This window comes from Bombina bombina, chromosome 4 (assembly GCF_027579735.1).
Source record: "Bombina bombina isolate aBomBom1 chromosome 4, aBomBom1.pri, whole genome shotgun sequence".
In the NCBI taxonomy this organism is placed as follows: Eukaryota; Metazoa; Chordata; class Amphibia; order Anura; family Bombinatoridae; genus Bombina; species Bombina bombina.
Window position 1 is genome coordinate 465,517,023 of NC_069502.1, and position 25,483 is coordinate 465,542,505.

The 25,483-nt window shown below is 38.2% G+C and overlaps 1 long non-coding RNA gene across 1 annotated transcript in view; it reads right to left on the reverse strand.

Moving 5' to 3' along the window:
• The window catches only part of LOC128655438 (uncharacterized), a 158,199-nt gene extending 134,083 nt beyond the window's left edge, over positions 1-24,116 (reverse strand). Inside the window, exon 1 of the long non-coding RNA XR_008401795.1 lies at positions 24,035-24,116. This is a non-coding gene — a long non-coding RNA (uncharacterized LOC128655438). The remainder of the gene's footprint in view (positions 1-24,034) is intronic.
• Between the last annotated feature and the right edge of the window lie 1,367 nt (positions 24,117-25,483).

Sequence of the window (25,483 nt, forward strand, 5' to 3'; positions counted from 1 at the left end):
ACTATTTAACCCCTTAACGACCAACGACGTATGGGGTACGTCCTGCAAAAAAATGCAGTTAATGACCAAGGACGTACCCCGTACGTCGTTGGTCTTTGAAAGCCCTGGAAGCGATCCTGATCGCTTCCAGCCGCTTTCATGTTATTGCAGTGATGCCTCGATATTGAGGCATCCTGCAATAACAGTTTTGAGCAGTCCGATGCAGAGAGAGCCACTCTGTGGCCCTCTCTGCATCGGCCATTGATCGCAGTATTCGTTGGTGGGTGGGAGCTTACCAAGGGAGGCGGGTGGGCGGCGATCAATGGAGGAGGGGGGCAGGATCGCGTGTGGGGTGCGTGCCAGAATGCGCACGGGAGCGCGCGCGCGCGTGCACGAGGGTGGGTGCGCGCGTGTGCGGGTGGGAACCCTACACTATGGAACAAATACTCAGTGTTAAAGGACTCAGTGGGAGAGACTCAGTGGGACAAATAAATAAAATTATTAATCTGGGAGAGGGTTGGGGGTTGGGGGTTGTGGGGGGGCAGCTACACTACAGAAAATAGTTTTTTTTTTAATAAAAATAACCAAAACGTTTTTAATTTGAAACTGGGTACTGGCAGACAGCTGCCAGTACCCAATATGGCGCTCAATAAGGCAGGGGGGGGGGGGGGTTAGAGAGCTGTTTGGGGGGGGGGATCAGGGAGGTTGGGGGCTAAGGGGGGATCCTACATAGCAGCATATGTAAATATGCTCAAAAAAAATAAAAAATAAATAAAAGATAGCTTTTATTTTAGTACTGGCAGACTTTCTGCCAGTACTTAAGATGGCGGGGACAATTGTGGGTTTGGGGATGGAAGAGAGCTGTTTGGGAGGGATCAGGGGGTGTGATGTGTCAGGTGGGAGGCTGATCTCTACACTAAAGCTAAAATTAACCCTGCAAACTCCCTACAAGCTACCTAATTAACCCCTTCACTGCTAGCCATAATACTCGTGTGATGCGCAGCGGCATTTAGCGGCCTTCTAATTACCAAAAAGCAACGCCAAAGCCATATATGTCTGCTATTTCTGAACAAAGGGGATCCCAGAGAAGCATTTACAACCATTTGTGCCATAATTGCACAAGCTGTTTGTAAATAATTTCAGTGAGAAACCTAAAATTGTGAAAAATGTAATTTTTTTTTTAATTTGATCGCATTTGGCGGTGAAATGGTGGCATGAAATATACCAAAATTGGCCTAGATCAATACTTGGGGTTGTCTACTACACTACACTAAAGCTAAAATTATCCCTAAAAGTTCCCTACATGCTCCATAATTAACCCCTTCACTGCTGGCCATAATACACGTGTAGTGCGCAGTGGCATTTAGCAGCCTTCTAATTACTAAAAAGCAACACCAAAGCCATATATGTCTGCTATTTCTGAACAAAGGGGATCCCAGAGAAGAATTTACAACCATTTGTGCCATAATTGCAGAAGCTGTTTGTAAATAATTTCAGTGAGAAACCAAAAGTTTGTGAAAAAATTAGTAAAAAAGTGAACAATTTTTTGTATTTAATCGCATTTGGCAGTGAAATGGTGGCATGAAATATACCAAAATGGGCCTAGATGAATACTTTGGGATGTCTACTAAAAAAAAATGTATACATGTCAATGGATATTCAGAGATTCCTGAAAGATATTAGTGTTCTAATGTAACTAGCGCTAATTTTGAAAAATAATGGTTTGGAAATAGCAAAGTGCTACTTGTACTTATTGCCCTATAACTTACAAAAAAAGCAAAGAACATGTAAACATTGGGTATTTCTAAACTCAGGACAAAATTTAGAAACTATTTAGCACGGGTGTTTTTTGGTGGTTGTAGATGTGTAACAGATTTTGGGGGTCAAAGTTAGAAAAAGTGTGTTTTTTTCAATTTTTTCCTCATATTTTATAATTTTTTTTATAGTAAATTATAAGATATGATGAAAATAATGGTATCTTTAGAAAGTCCATTTAATGGCGAGAAAAACGGTATATAATATGTGTGGGTACAGTAAATGAGTAAGAGGAAAATTACAGCTAAACACAAACACCGCAGAAATGTAAAAATAGCCTTGGTCCCAAACGGACAGAAAATGGAAAAGTGCTGTGGTCATTAAGGGGTTAATAGCTAAAATAGTTAAAATAATTACAAATTTACCTGTAAAAGAAATCGTAACCTAAGTTACAAATAAACCTAACACTAGACTATCAATAAATTAATTAAATAAACTACCTACAATTACCTACAATTAACCTAACACTACACTATCAATAAATTAATTAAATACAATTGCTACAAATAAATACAATTAAATAAACTAGCTAAAGTACAAAAAAATAAAAAAAAATAAGTTACAAAAAATAAAAAATATTTACAAACATCAGAAAAATATTACAACAATTTTAAACTAATTACACCTACTCTAAGCCCCCTAATAAAATAACAAAGCCCCCCAAAATAAAAAAATGCCCTACCCTATTCTAAATTACTAAAGTTCAAAGCTCTTTTACCTTACCAGCCCTGAACAGGGCCCTTTGCGGGGCATGCCCCAAGAAATACAGCTCTTTTGCCTGTGAAAAAAAAAACATACAATACCCAAGCCCCCCAACATTACAACCCACCACCCACATACCCCTAATCTAACCCAAACCCCCCTTAAATAAACCTAACACTAAGCCCCTGAAGATCATCCTACCTTGTCTTCACCATACCAGGTTCACCGATCGGTCCAGAAGAGCTCCTCCGATGTCCTGATCCAAGCCCAAGCGGGGGGCTGAAGAGGTCCATGATCCGGCTGAAGTCTTCATCCAAGCGGGCCAGAAGAGGTCTTCCATCCGATTGAAGTCTTCATCCAAGCGGCATCCATCCGGAGCGAAGCGGCAGCATCCTGAAGACCTCCACCGCGGAACATCCATCCTGGCCGACGACTGAACGACGAATGACGGTTCCTTTAAATGACGTCATCCAAGATGGCGTCTCTCGAATTCCGATTGGCTGATAGGATTCTATCAGCCAATCGGAATTAAGGTAGGAATATTCTGATTGGCTGATGGAATCAGCCAATCAGAATCAAGTTCAATCCGATTGGCTGATCCAATCAGCCAATCAGATTGAGCTTGCATTCTATTGGCTGATCGGAACAGCCAATAGAATGCGAGCTCAATCTGATTGGCTGATCGGATCAGCCAATCGGATTGAACTTGATTCTGATTGGCTGATTCCATCAGCCAATCAGAATATTCCTACCTTAATTCCGATTGGCTGATAGAATCCTATCAGCCAATCGGAATTCGAGGGACGCCATCTTGGATGACGTCATTTAAAGGAACCGTCATTCGTCGTTCAGTCGTCGGCCAGTATGGATGTTCCGCGGTGGAGGTCTTCAGGATGCTGCCGCTTCGCTCCGGATGGATGCCGCTTGGATGAAGACTTCAATCGGATGGAAGACCTCTTCTGGCCCGCTTGGATGAAGACTTCAGCCGGATCATGGACCTCTTCAGCCCCCCGCTTGGGCTTGGATCAGGACATCGGAGGAGCTCTTCTGGACCGATCGGTGAACCTGGTATGGTGAAGACAAGGTAGGATGATCTTCAGGGGCTTAGTGTTAGGTTTATTTAAGGGGGGTTTGGGTTAGATTAGGGGTATGTGGGTGGTGGGTTGTAATGTTGGGGGGCTTGGGTATTGTATGTTTTTTTTTACAGGCAAAAGAGCTGTATTTCTTGGGGCATGCCCCGCAAAGGGCCCTGTTCAGGGCTGGTAAGGTAAAAGAGCTTTGAACTTTAGTAATTTAGAATAGGGTAGGGCATTTTTTTATTTTGGGGGGCTTTGTTATTTTATTAGGGGGCTTAGAGTAGGTGTAATTAGTTTAAAATTGTTGTAATATTTTTCTGATGTTTGTAAATATTTTTTTATTTTTTGTAACTTAGTTTTTTTTTTATTTTTTGTACTTTAGCTAGTTTATTTAATTGTATTTATTTGTAGCAATTGTATTTAATTAATTTATTGATAGTGTAGTGTTAGGTTAATTGTAGGTAATTGTAGGTAGTTTATTTAATTAATTTATTGATAGTCTAGTGTTAGGTTTATTTGTAACTTAGGTTAGGATTTCTTTTACAGGTAAATTTGTAATTATTTTAACTATTTTAGCTATTAAATAGTTCTTAACTATTTAATAGCTATTGTACCTGGTTAAAATAAATACAAAGTTACCTGTAAAATAAATATAAATCCTAAAATAGCTATAATATAATTATAATTTATATTGTAGCTATATTAGGATTTATTTTACAGGTAAGTATTTAGCTTTAAATAGGAATAATTTATTTAATAAGAGTTAATTAATTTCGTTAGATTTAAATTATATTTAACTTAGGGGGGTGTTAGTATTAGGGTTAGACTTAGCTTTAGGGGTTAATACATTTATTAAAATTGCGGCGAGATTCGGTCGGCAGATTAGGGGTTAATAATTGAAGTTAGGTGTCGGCGATGTTAGGGAGGGCAGATTAGGGGTTAATACTATTTATGATAGGGTTAGTGAGGCGGATTAGGGGTTAATAACTTTATTATAGTAGCGCTCAGGTCCGGTCGGCAGATTAGGGGTTAATAAGTGTAGGCAGGTGGAGGCGACGTTGTGGGGGGCAGATTAGGGGTTAATAAATATAATATAGGGTTCAGCGGTGTTAGGGGCAGCAGATTAGGGGTACATAAGGATAACGTAAGTGGCGGCGCTTTGCGGTCGGCAGATTAGGGGTTAATAAGTGTAGGCAGGTGGAGGCGATGTTGAGGGGGGCAGATTAGGGGTTAATAAATATAATACAGGGGTCGGCGGTGTTAGGGCCAGCAGATTAGGGGTACATAAGGATAACGTAGGTGGCGGTCGGCAGATTAGGGGTTAAAACATTTTTTTCGAGTGTCGGCGATGTGGGGGGACCTCGGTTTAGGGGTACATAGGTAGTTTATGGGTGTTAGTGTACTTTAGAGTACAGTAGTTAAGAGCTTTATAAACCGGCGTTAGCCCAGAAAGCTCTTAACTACTGACTTTTTTCCTGCGGCTGGAGTTTTGTCGTTAGATGTCTAACGCTCACTTCAGACACGACTCTAAATACCGGATTTATAAAAATCCCATTGAAAAGATAGGATACGCAATTTACGTAAGGGGATCTGCGGTATGGAAAAGTCGCGGCTGGAAAGTGAGCGTTAGACCCTATTTTGAGTGACTCCAAATACCGGCGGTAGCCTAAAACCAGCGTTAGGAGCCTCTAACGCTGGTTTTCACGGCTACCGCCAAACTCTAAATCTAGGCCTATATGAATAGATATATATTTTAAGAAAATACCATTAGATTTATGTAGAAATATGTATTTATGATTAAATAAAGCATATTCTGCTATGTCAAGAACATTGGAATGTGATATATTAATATTTGATGTCGGGTTAGCACATGTGAGAATCCATAATCGCAATTGCACTTAGGCCCAAATGATCGAAAGTGCTACGAGGCGGCAAGATATTTGTCGAGCAAGCTTGTCGGAATATTCCAAGCTTCCGACATAGCGGCATCGCCGAGAGGATGTTATTATACATGCCATTGGTCGGCTATGCTGGCTTTAGTCAGTACCCAGTATTGCTGCCCATATTGGCAATGTATAATAAAGGATCCCTTGAATATTACTGCCATCTGCCTAACCACTAATCCTAATACCCCTAAACCAAAGTACCCCATGATTGCAAACTAAAACTACACTAATATCTAGACCTCCACATACCCACCGCAAGTCGCTAACTATTAACCCCTATGCCACCACATACCGACCACAAGTCGCTAACTATTAACCTCTATGCTGCCACATACCCACACAAGTCGCTAACTATTAACCCCTAAACCGCCACAAACCCACCACTAGTATATAACTATTAACCCCTATGCCACCACATACCCACCACTAGTATATAACTATTAACCCCTATGCCACCACATACCCACCACAATACACTTTTACCCCTATTTCTCTAACTATAAACCCCTATGCCACCACATACCTACTGCAATAAACTATTAACCCCTATGTCTCTAACTATAAACCCCTATGCCCCATAGTCCCCAAATGCAAACTAACCTAGTACCTAACCCCTAACACCTAAGTTTCAATTAAAATCTAATTTAAAAAAATAATAATTAAATAAACCTAAACCTCCACAACCCCAAACGCAATCTAACACTACTGTACCTAACACCTACCCCCCTCTAAACTACCCCCCCCCCACTAAATTAACCCCACTGAATTACCAAGAAGAAAAAAAATCTAAGTTTAAAAAAATAAAAAAGGACAGTATCCAAAATAAAAAAACACTATTATACCTAACACTAAACTATATGACCCCAAAAATAAAAAACGTAGTAATTCTAGATTGCGTTGGGAGGTGGCGGTTTAGGTCTTAATCTTCTAACCACCCCCATACCTGTATGGGGGTTGATTAGGTGATTATTGTTAGTTAGTATTTAGTAGGCCTTAATCTTCTAACCACATCCCATACCTGTATGCTGGTTGATTATGTGATTATTGATGGTTAATTTGGCCTTAATCTCCTAACCACCCCTCATATCTGTATGGGGGTTGATTAGGTGAGTTTTGATGGTAACCATGTATTTGTCCTTAATCTCCTAACCAGTAACCAACCCCATACCCAAAAGGGAGTTGATTAGGTTAGAGCAGCTTAGGGGTTAATAGTGCATTTATCTACAATTTTTCAAAAATTATGGATTCTTGTGTATGATGCATATTCTTTTAACTATTGTATGTAAATTAATATTTATTTATTTTTTCTTGTGTTTTTTATTTTAAACATAAATATATATTTTAAATGTTATATTCATGTTACAAAAGGCATTAGTGTTACAATTGTTTTATTACATAACAGGCATGCAGTTATGCAATACTATAATTACAATGCAACTGTCTTTTATAACATGAATATCTATTTTAAAAAATATATTTATATTTACAATATTAAATACATTAAGCAAGAATATCTACGTTTTAATGTATATCCAATACTTAATCTAATATAAATTATACATGACAATGCATTTTATTTCAAAGATTGTACATATAATGTAGTCAAGCCTTGCATTGATATTTAATGATTTAAGTATTGCATATACATTAAAATGTATTTATGTTAGCTTGTTGTGTTTATTAATGCTAACATAGATATATATGTTATTATGGGCTCAAAATCGCAGGCCCACTTTTGATCACACCCATACCACACCCACTAACCCACCCACTTTTTTGCATATGTTTAGCCAATGTGAAACACCTTATTGTGAAGTAATTGTTTAATATTCTGTGTTTTAAACCATAAATTAAATAATGCTACATACAGTAATAAAATAACAAAAATAAGTGCATAGCAGTTAGCAACATGAACTAGGGGAAGAAAACAGCTGGACAGAAAAAAAATGTTGAACTGAGGGTGTGCAGAAAGTGTTATCATTATTGTGAGGTCATAGCAAACCTGGAAAATTTGTTTTATAATTGTCATCTCTCATCTATCTTTCTACACTGCCTCCTCTCTCCAATCTCTCTTTTTACCCCCTCCCTTTTCTCTCAGGCCATATATTTTCTTTTCACTCTTTGTCTTTCTCCTCTCTCATATCTTCATTCTTTCTTTTTTCTCTCCAGTCTTTCTTAAAGGGACAGTATACACCAATTTTTATATAACTGCATGTAATAGACACTACAATAAAAAATAAGATGCACAGATACTGATATAAAAATCCAGTATAAAACTGTTTAAAAACTTACTTAGAAGCTCTCAATTTAGCTCTGTTGAAAAGGTAGCTGGAAAGCCCACTGCAAGTGGGAAATAAGACCCTCCCCCCTCCCCCTTCTTTTGCATATGAAAAGACCCTTTACACAAACAGGAGCAAGCTGGAGTAGGTATCTGACGGTATTCTCCTTAAACGTTGGGACTTGGTTAGGAGTCTTAAAATCAGAGCAATGTTATTTAAAAATAAGCAAAACTATACATTTAAAAAAAACAAAAAAACTTTATGAACTATATAAATAGATCATCTGCAAAACATTTATGCAAAGAAAAAAGGAGTGTATAATGTCCCTTTAATGCTATCTTTTTCTCCACTCTCACTGTTCCTCTTCAATCTCTCTCTGCCCCTGTTTACCCTCTCAGAAGTAACAGTCTAAGCATGAATAAGGTCCTTATGGCCCTAGAGAAATACCATATCCTAGTCCTTTCATGGATATATAATATCCCTATAGATAATATTTGTAGCAGGAAGCCTAACATTCACTCACTAATTTTTACTCCCCACTGTAAAATTTTCACTCGCCAATGGCTAGCGGGCTAGTAGTAATTTTGAGCACTATGTTAATATATATTTATGGTTTACTAGTCATTATCATTAAAATATATATATATATATATATATATATATATATATATATATAAAAAAATTTAAAACAGTTTTTTATTGAGGTTGTACAGGAAATACAACATAAATGAAAAACCATAAAGCATAAATGGCAAAATTAATAACTTACAGATAGTTTCTGAAAAAAGTAACAATATCACAGTGTATTGCTATGGGTGGACGACTTGAACCTCTGTTTTATGTTATTTTCTTTTTGGTGGGTTCCCCATTTGATACTAAGGGTTAGCACAGCTAAGTAGTAGTATTAGTATGGAGTATGTTCCATTAGAAGTCTTGGGCTAAAAGTATCTGTATAACCTGGATAATGACTATTTCTGTATTTTTAATAAAAAGAAAAAAAAATGAGATAAACATAAAATATATAATAGCCGCTTGCTAACTTGGGTAGTGGGTTATGCTGAGGAAGTAACAAATAGGGTGGTAACTGGAATAAAGTAGTGTGCGTGGGCCAAATCAATAATGTTTAACGTGAGTCATTTAAGATAAAATAATATATAAATTGCAACACTTCATACATGATATACTTACTCACGTGTAAACAATGCAATATTAAATACGTTGGTCAGACGACCAGACCCCTCAAGACAAGGTTCTTGGAGCATCTGAGGTCCATCAGTGATGAGGACTCAGATACCCCAGTTGCCCTACATTTTAAAAATGAACATAAAGGTAACAGTAAGTTACTATGTTTTCAGGGTATTCAGCATGTCAGAAGACCTAGAAGGGGAGGTAATAGACTAAAACTTTTGAGTCAAAGGGAGGTATATTGGATTTTTCAATTGAACACGAGGGTCCCAAGAGGATTGAACTCAGATTGGGACATTAAACTTTATGTAGATTAAATTTATGTTAAAGTTTGAGAATATATCATTTAAAAAAATTAAATTTAGAATTAATACCATATACCTTCCTTTATAAAATCTGGCAGAATAAAATAGGAGATATCACTATTGAAACCTAAGTTTCACCTTATCCACTAGTTATGTGTTAAAAATGTTTACTGAGTAATGGTCCTTCATTTGTGACATGATTTTTTCAACCATATGATATACTTAAAATTTATGAATAGAATTGGATATATGGTAAGCCTTAGCAATCTCAAGAGTGTATAGCCTATTAAGTTTAGCTTGTTATTTCTGACCCATAATGTGTAGCTTTTGGTACAATGTGAACATAGGAATATTCATTAATTTTGCAAAAAGAATGTCTTGTATTTAATTAACTTAACTTTTCTGTATTTATATAAGCTCATTTGCGGCATATATACATATATTTTCTCAAAATGAATTCAAATTGATTGCCCTCCTTTTTCTTGTTTTACCTGACTAACCTTTTTCACCTGTAATGGGGGAGTGGCTACTGCCTTTATTAAGGGTGAGTTTTCAGGTAATGTTAGAGGTCATTGAGGAAGTTACACCTACGAAACGCGTTTGACCTATTACACTCTGTTGGTGTGTATGCCTTTTTAAGTGCTGTCATAATAAAGGAGCTTTTAATCAGCTAATAGTGGCGGTTTATTATTTTGGCACTCTACCCAGACCTACCTACTAGCGTGCAAGGATTTGGTTGCATTCTACTTCATTTGTCCTGAGGGAATTTGGTGAAGTTCCCTGTATCGTCTGTCTGCACCTATCAGACCAGAACCTTCCCCTTGGCTAAGGCTCCTGTGGGGAGCGCTGAAGAGGGAACACAGAGCGGTGCTGCAGAGGCAGCAGTAACACAACGCGGCACACAGGGTGAGTGACTCCACAGAACATACCGAAGCATTTGCTAATGGATTTTTCTTCAAATCAATAATGTTGTCTGTAATAGTATGAGTAGTTTGAAGGGAAGGTGACCGTTAGTGGGGCCAGCATGTTATCTACTAGGTTTTGGAACAATAACGAAGACAGCCACCAGGTTGTAGGCAGGTAGAAATCCAATTTAATATTGTAAGATAGGTACAAAAACGTGGATTAAACCCAAACATGTGCAACAAAATTTCCTCTTACGCGTTTCATGTGTACAAACACACTTTGTCAGAGAGGTTTTGGAGACAGCTTAGCCACCCACTCACTCAGGGTATGCTGGTATAGATATCACTGTACCTTGGACCCCAATTGGAGACTCTAGTCAAATAGACTAGTCAGGAATGAAAACCTGACACCCAACATATCACTGGGCATAATGGGCTTCATTGGTAGTCAGTATCAGTGCGATCAGAGTAGAGCCAAATTGTTAAAGGAGCATGTCAAAGTATGAAGCAACCATATGAACAGTACCCAGAATTGTCATAAAATTCTTACTTAAAAGTCATATGTATTCTATAGACTTATCTAATGCCAAGTTGGGCGTATAAGCTATAGCGCAACTTCACTCTTGGGTCCACTAGTGTGCCTGAGACCTCAAGAAATGACCTAAAGCAAGGGAAATTCATATCTTAATACCAACAACAAACACATATCTAATTACTTATATGAGGTATGTAAATTAGCTTAACTGATTATGTGAACCCTTAAGCAAGCAACTTCTGTAATATCTATAGGGTATAGTACTCATACAATAGGGTGAAACTGTAGGTGCCTCTGCAGGTTATCCCTAATGAGGGGTGATTGAAATAGTAAAATGTAAAAGAGTGGAAACGAGCTACCCTAGTATTCAATAGTACTATATATCTGCAGCTACGTGAAATAACTAGCTCTAAATATGAAAGGCAGTTTAACCTAGAATATACGCATAGCCCTAGTCCTCAGAGAATGTATTTAAAACAAACAAACAGAATAAAACAATTTTTGAAAAGGTCACATAGATGTAGGCTTATTGTGAATCATAGAAGCGTCTCCGTATCTAGTCTATGCCAGATCGGGTTAAGTCTGCCCCACTGTGAATCAAGTCCCACTCTCTGACAGCATTTTTGGAGGGGACTAAGGAAAGTCCACGGTAGGTCCCCACTGTAAAACATCTTTGGAAAATGGATAGCAAGATCTCCTTCAACTTGTTTGGAAGTTCGAGGGTCACGTGGATCCTGAATAGCCCCAGATCTCCCGAACGAGAGCCGGCCACATCTCCCGACCAAGATATCCGGGGCAAGCGGGTAAGTACCAGCTCCCTATCTGGAGCCGGAGTGGAGGTGGATGATAGGTATAGTGTTGAACACTCCACCACAGGTATTGGAGCAGAAATTGACCTCCTGGTGTGAAGAGCTATCGTAGAGGTAGCTTGGTGGTGAGTTAAAGGGACTGTAGTCTGCCCACACTCTTCGGGCCTGTAACTCAGAGTCAATTGTAGGTTGCGGAAGTCCTCTGTTGGCGCAGTGGTGTCAAGCTCGGATAATGGTGGTTGTTGAGTGCCATCTTCTATGCAGGTCCCTTTAACAGTGTCTTTCAAGTCAGCAAACCCGATATCCATTTTGCGTTCAATTTCAAGCAGCAAAGCTAGTATACTTGTGTGGAGCTCCTCCATCCTTTTATCTGAAGGTGGTAGGAAGATGGACCCGTTATACCCGGCAAACCGGGGGGGGGGTTTAGAGTGAAATTGTGATTGTATGCCGTCTTCTTACCCGACTAGTAATTAGATACAGTGCTCCAGAAGATATAGACGTCTAAAGATTAAACTTTATTAGTAGAGGCGATGTAGAGCTTTCTTGAGTTCTCAGTGTGAGAGCTGCTTAGGCTGGGTCGTCAGGTAGATTCATTGTTGCAGGCTCATGTAGATGTGATGGCCTATTATCATAGCTGGCTAGTTCAGGTCCTGGGAGCTTTAATTCATGGATCTGAGTATTACTCGGTGCAGTAGGAGAGGTAGTAGTGGATTGTTATAATTATAGTGTTAAATCATAGCTATATCTCTTTAAGCTCGAAAATTAGAAGGATAGCCCCAGGAGCTTCATAAGGTGCAACTGTGCATGGCCCCTTCTTAGCCACGCCCCCCATTAAAATATATTTTTACATAACAGGCATGCAGTTATGTAGACCCCTAATAATATAATATATTATAAATATATTATAAAATAATATATTAGGGGTCGATGTTTAAATTATATACTTTGTCGTGAACAATGCATATTGTTTAAAATAATATATTAGGGGTCGATGTTTAAATTATATGCTTTGTCGTGAACAATGCATATTGTTTAAAGTATTGTAGAAGATATCATAAAAGGGATTAAATGGTTGCTTAATATTATTTGAAACATAAACATATATTTTCAAATATATATTTATGTTTGAAATAAAAGCAAGCAACTATTAAATCACTTTTAAGATATCTTCAATGCTTTAAATAATCTACATTGTACATGACAATGCATATTTTGTCAAAGAGATGAGGTAAACGCTGGAGGGACGGCAAAACTAGCGAGGCTCCAGGAACTCAGCACCGGAGTGTTGATCGAATAAGGTGCAAGGGATCATTTGGGCTTTTAGTATAATGTTGGCAATTTGATGAAGCACCTAGGGATACTTCTTGTTTGGGGGTGCTACCTTCTTGGTGGAATGGGGTACCGGATGGAAACATAGCTAGCGGAAGAAATTACATTCTTAGTAAGAGGTAGGAAAGTAATGAAATGTTAATTTTCCATTGTTCTCTCTAACAATTGAGCTATGGGAGCCGATTTATCAATGTCTGTCCGGCATGATATGCTGTAGCATATCATGTCCGACAGACATAGCTGAATGCCGACAGCATGCGCTTTTAATATTGCACAAGCAGTTCACCAGAATGCCGCCCCCTGCAGATTCGTGGCCAATCGGCAGCTAGCAGGGGGTGTCAATCAACCCGATCGTATAGGATCGGGCGGATTGCAAACCACAGCCTCAGAGGCAGCGGACCAGTTGTGGAGCAGCGGCTTTGCATGGAAACAGGGGCATCAAGCTTGGTAATTCGACCCCATGGTATATAAACAGAGATAAGATATGGAAGTGTCTTTATATAGAAAATAATAAAAAAAAATAAAAAAAAAAATCAAATAAGGAGATCTGGTTTCCCTGCAAGCTCAGACCATTTTAATGGGATGTGGTATCAAAGAACGAAACCCAATTTTTCAAATACAACAATAAATATAAAGGAACAATTCTCATAAATTTTCTAACCTGCTACTGGTATAAAATTAAATGGTAACACATTAAGAGGCAACTAATTTTATAATACAATGTCCCTTTAAATACTGAGCATTCAGAACACAAAGACAGATGACTGCTGGAATTTCTGGTGTGGCACTCTCAGAATACATTGCATTGGTATGGCAACATTGCTTGATGGTCCACATTCCATGAAAACAGTTCCAGGGTTCTGTCTTACGTACTATTACTACATAAATACCATGATAATAATGAATATTAAATGTGCCTTTTATTATTGGGTTTTTTTTTTATTTGTTGCTAAAACATTACTTATCAAAATAACACAACATGAACTTTATAAGGCAGGCGGAGAAATAAGATCACTGACTGAAAACAGCACCACCCAGTTTCTTGTTTAACACAAGCTTTGCTTGCCAGTGCAACTTGACCAGTGCATATTTAATGTTAGACCCTGGTGTATCAATATAAATGTCAGTTTTAATTAAAACTGATATCTGTGCATACAGACGTAGTATCAATCAAAAATAACACTTAGGTCAGAGGTGGTTGAGAAAAATAAAGGATAACAATGGCTGTATAGATCTTATGCTTCTTTCTATACATTTTCTCCTGAGGTGATTTGTTATGTTCTGTTTTGTTTTGTAATTTTTATATAATAATTTATATGTGAATAAAGAACAACTATTTGTTAAAGGGACAGTCTACACCAGAATTTTTATTGTTTTAAAAGATATATAATCCCTTTATTACCCATTCCCCAGTTTTGCATAACCAACACAATTATATTAATATACTTTTAACCTCTGTGATTATCTTGTATCTAAGCAAACTGACCCTTTATTTCAGTTATTTTGACAGACTTGCAGTTTAGCCAATCAGTGCCTGCTCCCAGATAACTTCACGTGCACGAGCACAGTGTTATCTATATGAAATACATGAACTAACACCCTCTAGTGGTGAAAAACTGTTAAAATGCATTCTGAAAAGAGGTGGCCTTAGCATATGAACCTCCTAGGTTAAGCTTTCAACTAATAATACCAAGAGAACAAAGCAAAATTGGTGATAAAAGTAAATTGGAAAATTGTTTAAAATTACATGCTGTATCTGAATCATGAAAGTTTATTTTGGCCTAGACTGGCCCTTTAATATTAGCTCTTATAACAGCAGCAATTTACGTAATATAAGTAACTAGTCCTAAAGCCCGTTCACACGGGCCGTGTTGTGTTATATTTCATTCTCTCTCTCTCTCTCTCTCTCCTGTGCTGCCCGGTTCTCCCCTGCGCGCGCGATCAGCTGTGCTGCAGGGTCCTCGCGCTGCTGTCGGGTGGGTGCGCGTGCGATCAGCTGCAAGAGTTTGTCTGAACTGCGCATGATGGCTTCAGACAAACTCTTGTCTTTTATAATATAGGATATCCAATTTTAAAGCTCTCTTACTTGTGTGATATTATCATGGCTTCTGTTTGTAAAGTATAAAATAAAGATAAAGAGATCCGGTTTATCTATGTTTTTTCGACTCCCAATCTGTGTTTTTCAAGTACCAAGTGATCACAATGCAAGCGTTAAAAATCATTTCTGTATTGGAAAAAGTTCAAAGAAAAGTTCAGATTGGATCCGAGTAGATAGCAACAAAATCACCCGTATGATGCACGTCACCATCCTTTCCACCACGGGTTTTGCACTATATTTCAGCAACAAAATAGACACAAATTCAAAATGCAAAGTGTGTTGTTAAAGTGAATGTAAAGTTGAATGAATAAGTGCCCAATTTTTTAAAATACTATTAAAAACAGGGGCACTTTAAACTTTACATTGCAGTTTTTTTTAAAAATACTTACCTTTTTCGTTAGCAAACCCGGACCCGCAGCTCCACTGTACTTACCTCATCAATGACGAAACCAGCTTCCTCCAGTAATGGCGTGCACCACAGGGCGTCCATCTCGTGAGGCCACGCCATGATGGGAGAAAGCTAGTTTCATCATTGAGGTGCTAAGTACAGCAGGTGAAGTGGACGGAGGATTGCGTCCGGGTTTGCTAAAGAAAAAGGTAAGTATTTAAAAAAAAAACGCTGCAATGTTAAGTATAATGAATAAAAGTGCCCCTGTTTTTAATAGTATTTTTAAAAACTGGGCACTCATTCATGAAACTTTACATTCACTTTAAAGTGCAAAACTCACCTTTTTTACATGTTTGTCAGTATTCGAAAATGATTTGGAATAATTATATTATCTTGCACATGTGCAATATACTCAGAAAAGGCCACAGACGCCATTTTAGATGTATATAATACCAATAAATGATCTAAATTCATGAAGCCTATAGTCAGCACTTTTTTATATTCCCTTTGTGGTGGGAGGGCAGAAATTTTCATTTGTGGATGTATTTGACAAATACACAGTATCTTGTACAGCTTAAAAGATCTGCAGGAAATGCAAGAATATGGAAATCATGACCACAACATCGAGAAATTTCACTTAGTAATCACGCTCTTAGGGTCCCATTTATCAAGCTCCGAATGGAGCTTGTGGGCCCGTGTTTCTGGCGAGTCTTCAGACTCGCCAGAAACACCAGTTATGAAGCAGCGATCTAAAGACCTGCTCTGATGAGGCGGACAGGAATCGCCTGAAATCAACCCGATCGAGTACGATCGGGTTGATGAGTCAGCAGGGGGCGGCGTTGCACCAGCAGCTCTTGTGAGCTGCTGGTGCAATGTTAAATGCGGAGAGCGTATTGCTCCCCGCATTCAGCAAGGTCTTGCGGACCTGATCCGCACTGTCGGATCAGGTCAGCAAGACCTTTGATAAATAGTCCCCTTAATATCTTTGTTTTTATTTCATGCTCACATTTTTTGGGATTGTAACATACAGTATTTTCATGTTTAGGAATGGGTATCTCTCAGCAATCAAATTGTGATCAGAAGTTAAAGGGACAGTCAAGTCCAAAAAAAACTTTCATGTTTCAAACAGGGCATGTAATTTTAAACAACTTTCCAATCTACTTTTATCACCAATTTTGCTTTGTTCTTTTGGTATTCTTACTTGAAAGCTAGACCTAGGAAGGCTCATATGATAATTGCTAAGCCCTTGAAGGCCGCCTCTAATCACATGCTTTGTATTTGCTTTTCACAGCAGGGGAGAGCTAGTTCAGGTAAACCCTATAGATAACATTGTAAGCATGCCCGTGGATTGTGGCAGACACTGCACTAATTGGCTAAAATGAAAGTCAATAGATAATAAATAAAATGTCATGTGATCAGGGGTTTGTCAGAAGATGCTTAGATACAAGTTAATCACAGAAGTAAAAAGTATATTAATATAACTGTGTTGGTTATGCAAAACTGGGGAATGGGTAATAAAGGGATTATCTATCTTTTAAAACAACAAAAATTCTGGTGTTAACTGTCCCTTTAAGTATTTGCTATTCAATCTTTGTTCTGTAAAGTGCGAGTGAGGTTTGGAATTCGCTGTCTGTACAGTGGGTTTTTGAAAACGTGATCTGTATTATGAGTTCTGCAAATTTGGACTATCTTTAATATCCTGCAGTGTTCTCTCCAAAACAGAAAACAATGTTTTCTTAATTAATTAAAACAAAAATATTTTTAACACATTAAAAGTTTGAAAAACATCATTGATTAAACATTTCCAGTACACCCACGTTGCCCATATACAAAAGGCATTCATATTATTTAACACATCATAAATACCACTCTATCCAATTTCAAAACACACACACACACATTCCATTAACCCCTTTAACCAATTCAGGATTTCTGTGAGCGGCATCCATTATCAGAAGTTCTAGTGCTGTTGTGGGAAAATGGAGATCAAATCTTGTGTGAGTTAGCAGTCTTGCATGTGTTTGAATTTATTTGTTTTTAAAAAAAGACTGTTCCCAATTTTCCAACATCAGGGGGAAAAAAACTGAAAGATTGAAACCAACCCCATTATGGGCTAGATTACGAGTGGAGCACAAACGGTTGCGCCCGAGTGATAAGGGGTTTATAGGGAAGGTTTTCACTCCTTGGGCTTACCCCTCGTATTACGAGTTGAAAGTAAACGTGATCACATGAGTGCAATTGCGAATTACGCTATAAGGATTACAATGACTTAAGAGCTCTGGTTAACTGTTTCACGAAACATAAAAGTTGAACAAAACACATCAAAATTACATGATAAAATACACTTACACTCATAATAACACCATCTAATAAAAAATATTCAATAATAATATTGCACACAAAAGTTATAAAGGCTCAAAGATAGGAGGTCTCAGCTGTTAACAAAAAGGCAGGCAAAGGGCTTTAACATAGAGATACATACATATACATGTCTTAATATGTATATGTATAAACAGTATATATATATATATATATATATATATATATATATATATGTGTGTGTGTGTGTATATATATATATATGTATTTATGTATTTATATGTGTATATCTGTATTTACAGACATATATACAAATATAAACACATTAATACATATGTATACATATATAGACATATATATATAAGGGCATTTGAGCCCTAGATGAAAACGTGTAATAGCATATTTATGTATTTGAAGTAAATATGTCACATTCCATTGTTCTGCACATAGCAGAATATGTTCTAAGTATTTGTAAATAGATATACCTATATATATCTGTATATATCTATACCTATATATAATCATGTATATATATATATATATATATATATATACCATAAGATTTATGTAGAAATATGTATTTAGGAATAAATAGAACATATTTTGCTATGTAAAGAACATTGGAATATGACATATTCATATTTTCATGTTGGGTTAGCGCAAATGAGAATATGCAATCGAGTTTGTGCGAAAGTGGGGTGTCAGGTTTTTTTCCACTTTTTTTTCTCTATTGAATTCTATGGCAGAATACATGAATGCACACACAATATTCTATCTTTGGATTTTTGCGTTTGTCAGGTAACCGCTAGAGCGAAAACAGTTTACTTTCAACTTATAATACGAGCACAAAAATCTTAATTCTAGCGCAATTAACGCTCAAGCGGGAGTGTTAATTTGCGCTCCACTCGTAATCTAGTCCTATATCTATTATTAAAAATTTAAATAAATTGGACTGAGTTATTTGGGGCACTAGGTGGCGACAGATGACTGTAGATCAAAAGAGAAATGTGCAGTCTTATAAAATGTAGGACTCCCTGCTGCTTTGTATTTTTCATGAGGGAAAGGAGCCAGAATTTATATCTAAATATCTGTGCTATGAAAAGGAAATAAACTTAACTTTAATACAAGCAATATGGTAAGGAGAACACTGATCTTTAATATCCAGCCCCATTCCAAATACTCTCAGAATCAGAACATGTGGTTCTGCCAAGTAACAAAAGAAAATGTTTCCATGAAAACCACACATAACATTACATTGACACTAAGTCTAGCACCTCTTCTAGCAAAGAGACCACCTAGGAATAATTAAACACTGTGTGATTGTGTGAGTATGTGTGTTTGTGTATCAGGATGAGTAAGTGTGTGTGTGAAAGAGTGAGAGAAAGTGTGTTGTAGAGATGTGTGTGTGTGTGTTTGTGTATGTATGTGTGTGTGTGTATGTGTGTAGAGAGAGAGTGTGTGTGTGTAGAGTGTGTGTGTGTGTGTGTGTCTGTGTGTGTGTGTGTGTGTGTGTGTGTGAAAGAGAGAGAGTGTGGTTGTTTGTAAAAATCTGTGTATGAGAGAGAGAGTGTGTGTGATAGAGAGTGTGTGTGATACAGAGTGTGTGTGATAGAGAGTGTGTATGATAGAGAGTGTGTGTGATACAGAGTGTGTGTGATAGAGAGTGTGTGTGATAGAAAGTGTGTGTCTGTGGAGAACTGTGTGTATACCTGTGTGTGAGATGTATAGTGTGTGTGTATAAGAGAGAGTGAGAGGACTGAGTATAAAAAGTGCTTATATATGTATGCACTTATGTGGCCTTATATTAGGGGTTGACATGAACATAGCACCTTAGACTTTAGCAATACATGGGGGGATAAATATTCTGTTCTATTGAGACCAGGGCTAATGCAATAAGTACCTAAAACATCTAAATGGACCTCAGTGCTTATTTTGACAAAAAAGAGGAGCCACCCACGCTGACATACTTTAGCAAAGAGTGCAGTGTGACATAATTATTACGTGTAAGGTGTAGACATAAGAGGCGAGCGTTGCCTAAATCATGTTTATTTTAGGAATCCTTTGCAGGAAGTGTCAAGGTCAATATTGCCTATCAGAGTCAAGATACTGAGACATAATGAGACTGACAGTGAACTCTCCTATAACTGTCCTAGTATAGTGTCTGAAAATGTAGATTCCTATGTGTGCGTGCAAGTTTCATACGGTAAACATAACTATAATATGCTTCAACGTGGCAGTAGATTACATCCACCTTTTACATTTCTGAAAGACATATGTGATCTTGAATAGAAGAAAGATGTTCCAGAAAAAGATTCAGACATAAAAAGGAATGCAGCAACATAAAAGGAAACAGTTAAAAAAATATATAAAACAGTTCTCCAAAGTGGAAAATATAGAACAACTTCAAAATGTTTAAATTATGTAACTTATTCTAATTTTAACCAGTAAAAAATAAAAAAGCCAATAAGTACCCCAACATCAAGATGCAATTATGGACTTTCATATGAGCAAAAAGGATAGGAAATCAGGCATGTCCCAGAATTTGACAAAATTGCTTTGGATATATGAATCAGAAAAATATACATACATATCAGATATGTTTTCCTTTTATAGATTTACCAAATGCAGATGCAGAATAGATTTGGAAATATTAGAGTAATTACACGTTCAACTTATATAAAAAAAAAACACACTAAATAGTCCTTTAATATTGTTCAGCAAAACAAAAAACAGGAAAATAGTAAATAAAACATGACATTTCTGCATAATGAGAAAGACAGTAAATTCAATAATAAAGTTGCATTTAAACAATTAGGGGCCGATTTATCAAAGCGTCAATCTCGGCGCGTTCGCTAGAGTCAATACGCTCGCCAGAGATCGCTGACGCAAATCTACATACAAAGACCTTATTTATTAAAAAGTCTGTCAAAAACATGTGCGTCAAGTAGGGTGCGATGAGCATCGGACTGTTGATAATAAGAGTTATCAATGTCGCGGTTATTCTGTTTTTTCAAACTTTATTTATACCATTTCATTACTATCCATGAACAAGTACATTTCTCTAAAGCTAATCTTTTATTTTTCATCTGTTAATGTCCCAGAAATAGCTAGATTTATACCTGAACAAACAATACACCTACTTTTAAAGTATACTACACAATGTAACAAATGGCACTTACAGGTTCTTATGAGTGATCAGTGACACAATTATAGAGCAATTTGATTTGTTAGTGATAGTATAAAATGTATATTTAAATCAAATTGGCTGATTTCATTAATCACGTGATTATTCATTTCCCAATAAAAAGTGGTGGAAAATGTTACTAGTTTGTTGGTTGTTTAGAAGTTTGAGTATTGCGTCAAATTTGGTGCAAAGTATTGCGTCAAATCTGTTGTGAAGTGGAGAGTGGGACTTGTAATACATGCGTTAAACATGGTGCAAATAGATTTATCCAAAAAAGAAAGTTAGCTATATTATGTGATGTATTTATTTCATTTTTATCCCTATAAGCAATACTTTGCACCAAATTTGAAGCAATAATATTGTCTCCTTGCTTTGTAAAGAACTCAACGACAAAGAGAAAAAGTTGTAACATAACCCATAAGTAGGGTAACATCTCCCTACTTGATTTTATTTAGTAATAAGGGCAGATCTGGGTTTCTGTTTGTCAACTTAAATGGATAGTAAACCCCAAAATGTTCTTTTATGATTCAGATAGAACATACAATTTTAAATAACTTTCCAATTTAATTATATTATCAAATTTTCTTCATTCTCTGGTTATCCATTGCTGAAGGGACAGCATTGCACTACTGGCAGTTAGCTGAACATACCGTATATATTAAGCCAACCACAAGAGACAAATGTGTGGAGGCACCAATTGGCAGCAGCTCCCACTAGAGTATGATATGTGCATATTCATTTTTTAACAAGGGATACTAAGAGAACGAAGCACCTTTGAAAATAGAAGTGAATTTAAAAGTGTCTTAAAATGACATGCTCTGTTTGAATCAGGAAAGTTTAATTTTGACTTTCCCATCACTTTAAAAGGACATGAAACCCATATTTTGTCTTTTGATTTAGAAAATATACGATTTTAATCAACTTTCTAATTTACTTTTATTATCTAATATGCTTCATTCTTTGCAGCATCGGACATAACCTTTTTGTGTTTTCAGACTCCCATTGATTCCTATGGCATTCGCGGCCTCAAAGATGGCGGTTTGAACAATAGGTACGCTGCGTCGGAATTGATGCGAGCGTACCTGTTGAATGTTTGATAAATTGGCAAGAGGGTCAAATAGACTCGAATGTGACGGCTGATCAGCAGTATTACGCTCGAATAAAGCAAGCATCGATTTGCATCGTATTGATCTCCCGGGAGCGTATATTACTTTGAACATTTTTTTAACATTTGACAATGTTGATGCTGTCTTAACTACGGCGGATCAAATTTGCTTTGAATTTGACGCGGAATTCCCACGTAATTTCAGTTGAAGCATTGGGATAAATAGGCCCCTTAGTCTTACTATGACAAGCAGAATTGCCAGTAGTAATGAAAATGTTTTCTTTTTTATCAGTCTGGGCTACTTAGCTGCCCCTAAGCTTTCAAAGTTTTTTTTGTTTTTTTTATGTTGCTGCGGACTGTTCAGCTGATTGGATTTTGACCTCAGATGAGTCACTATAGTGCACGTGCATATGGAGTGCACAATAAAAAAACTCCTCTGGGGTGGCAGTCACTGTTCTCTGGTATGTACTGTCTTGTATCAACTAAAAAGAAAAAACTCTGAAGGCTTGGGGGGCTGCAGAGAGCGCCCTCCCAGACTGGAAATGAAAGGTAGATTTTTTTCATTGACACTGGTAATATTACACAGTACACAGTAATATATTTTAAATGGATATGAAAACCAAAATCTGTATTTCATGATTCAGATAGAGCATGCGATTATTAACAACTTTCTAATTTACTTCTATTATCAATTTTTCTTTGTTCTCCGGCCCATTTCTGGAGCACTATTTGGCAGCAGTTTTTCATGAATGTTATCCATTTGTAAGAGCACTAGATGGCAGCAGTTTTTCATGAATGTTATCCATTTGTAAGAGCATTAGATGGCAGCACTATTTCCTGCCATGCAGTGCTCCAGTTGCCTAACTAGGTATCTCTTCAATACAGAATATCATGGGAATAAAGCAAATTTGATAATAGAAGTAAACTGGGAACTCTTTTTTATAATGGTGTGCTCTGTCTGAATCACAAAAGAACATTTTGGGATTTTTAATCATACCTCCCAAAATCTCCTGCAGAGCACAGGGGACTGGAAGTCTGGGGGCAGAGGCAAAAAGGACTGGGGCAGAGAAAGAGAAGGGGAGTAAGGGCCGTATCAGGGCCTGAGAAATGAACAATGTGGGAGGAGTCAGTGTGCACAGAGTGGGTGCGGTCAGTGTGCACAATGTGAGTAGGGTCAGTGTTCAAAATGTGGATGGGGTCAGTATGCACAATGTGGGTGTAGTCAGAGTGCACAATGTGGGTGGAGTCAGTGTGCAAATTGTGGGTGTGATCAGTGTGCACAATGTGGGTGTGGTCAGTGTGCATAATGTGGGTTTGGTCAGTGTGTACAATGTGGGTTTGGTCAGTGTGTACAATGTGGGTGGAGTCAGTGTGCACAATGTGGGTGGGGACAATGTGGGTTGGGTCAGTGCACAATGTGGGTGTGGTCAGTGTGCACAATGCAAGTGGAGTCAGTGTGCACAATGTGGGTGGGTTCAGTGTGCACAATATGGGTGGTCAGTGTGCACAATATGGGTGGGGCTTAGATGGCCATGTATGTCTAGTTGGTCCTCAGTATTGGTTTGTAAAATTGTGATTTTTATACAGTAGGAAGAGTTCCCAAATCAGGACTAACATGGGGCTTCATCACAATCCTTTAGAGACATGTATCAAATGATTTATCTACAAAAATCCCAATAGACTTGGTGTTTTGCTGTTGATCAACATTTAGATATCTTTATGTGATCACCCCATGGTTACAAATGCTGGTTTAATTTTTGCAAAAACAATGTAATGTACGTTTACTGTTTATTTTTGTCCGCTTCTTCTGTAATTTGACACTAAAAATTGTGTTTCCCCCCCCACAATGACTCCAGAGAGATAAGAGTGCATCCTGCAGGATTCTAACTATGCAACATGCCATACAGCAATTGCCAGATCAGTGCATGAGCTAATTAATTTCCCTCCCTTATGACAGTGGAGGGCCCTCAAGTGGGCCTGTAGCAACATTAAGAGATAACTAACTTGAAGTCTGGAGTGTTCTAAGTTGTGTTTGTTACATTGTTGCAAGTTTGGGGGGGCAGGTGTTTTCTTACCTTTATAGGGTCTTGCAGCAGTGATTCCGGCCTCTTCCTGTTCCAGACTTCCTGTTTCATCTGTGGTTTCCCAAGATTCGTGGAAGAAAATGGATAGAGCAAGGAGAAAGTCGGTGCCTCCAAAGAGATATAGAGAGGTGGTGGAGACTGGTTCCAAGAAGAAAGCACCTGCAAGAGAGAGGAGGGAGTCAAGCAATGAAGATGTGGTATCCCCTACCCAAGAAATATACCCTCAAGCTAGGTCCTTTGCTAGGGCTAGAAAGACAGTGAGGAGAGATTTGGGCCTAGATAGGGGGAGGGCACAAGGTTCTCCTGCAGAGGGATATGGGTCTGGGCTAGGGCCTAGCCAGGTGTTTGCCTCCCCAGCAGCTAGTCTTGGGGCTCAAAGTTTGGAGCTCTTACAGGATACCCCCTCCACCCCAGACCATTCATGCAATAGGGCCTACCCCTAATTTAGCTGTAAGGGATCTTCAGTTGGGTCCTGGCAGAGGGGGCGCAATATAACCGTCTTGCCCCCAGTGGCCATGGCAGCTGTCAGGAGCACAGGACAAGGTGGCCCCTAGTGGTGAGTACTGCAGCACTAACATTAAACACGCAGACACAGGCTCATCCTCTAGTGAATTAGGATCTGATAGTGGTGAGGAGCTAGGTCTAGTGGGTAATGGTCAACAGCAAATGTTTAGATGGAATAAGAAGTTGACGGCAGTGCAGTCTAAAGCTCAGGGGAGGCCACATGAGTGTAGCAGAAGTACTTCCAGGGGCCAGAAGGAATGAGCGGGCAGGTGCAGGGGCAAGCAGTAGCCAGGAAGTTAGCGGCCGAAGGGGATACCTACCCCTGTCTAGTGCATTCACTGTACGGGCACCTTAAGTCCAAAGTAGTTAAGAAGATTCATGAAGGACGTGAATATCTTTGAGCTGCCGCTAGACGCTTATAGGACTTAAGAAAGGGCAGTAGAAGGCATGGGTCCCAAAAAAGTACGCAGGCCAGAGACATACGAAGAATGTCAGAGCTGCTTTCATGTGTTAGCCACTTGCTACATAGACAGGTGGCCTCTGCAAGACCACAATTTATTTAAGTACCAGGATACAATTGACAATATCCATACTAGATTCAAGGAAGGGGCATGGTGGGATTACGACATGGCCTTCCGCAGGAAGATGGTGGGAAACCCATTACTGCACTTTGGAACGCAAGATATACACTTGTGGTCAAAGCTGGTGGTGGAGGGTGTGACATCCCAGCCACAAGTACGTAGCCTGGAACTCCCTGTTCCATGCCACACCCAAAGAGGCGGGGCAGGGAATGTTGGAAATACCAGGATAGGTAATGTGATAGAGGAACTAATTGTTCCTTTTGTCACATATGCAAGTAGTGTAGAGGTTCCCACCCTGGGATCGAATGTAGTAAGAAGAGGGAGCAAGGTGTGGAGAAGCCCATCTCCAGAGGGG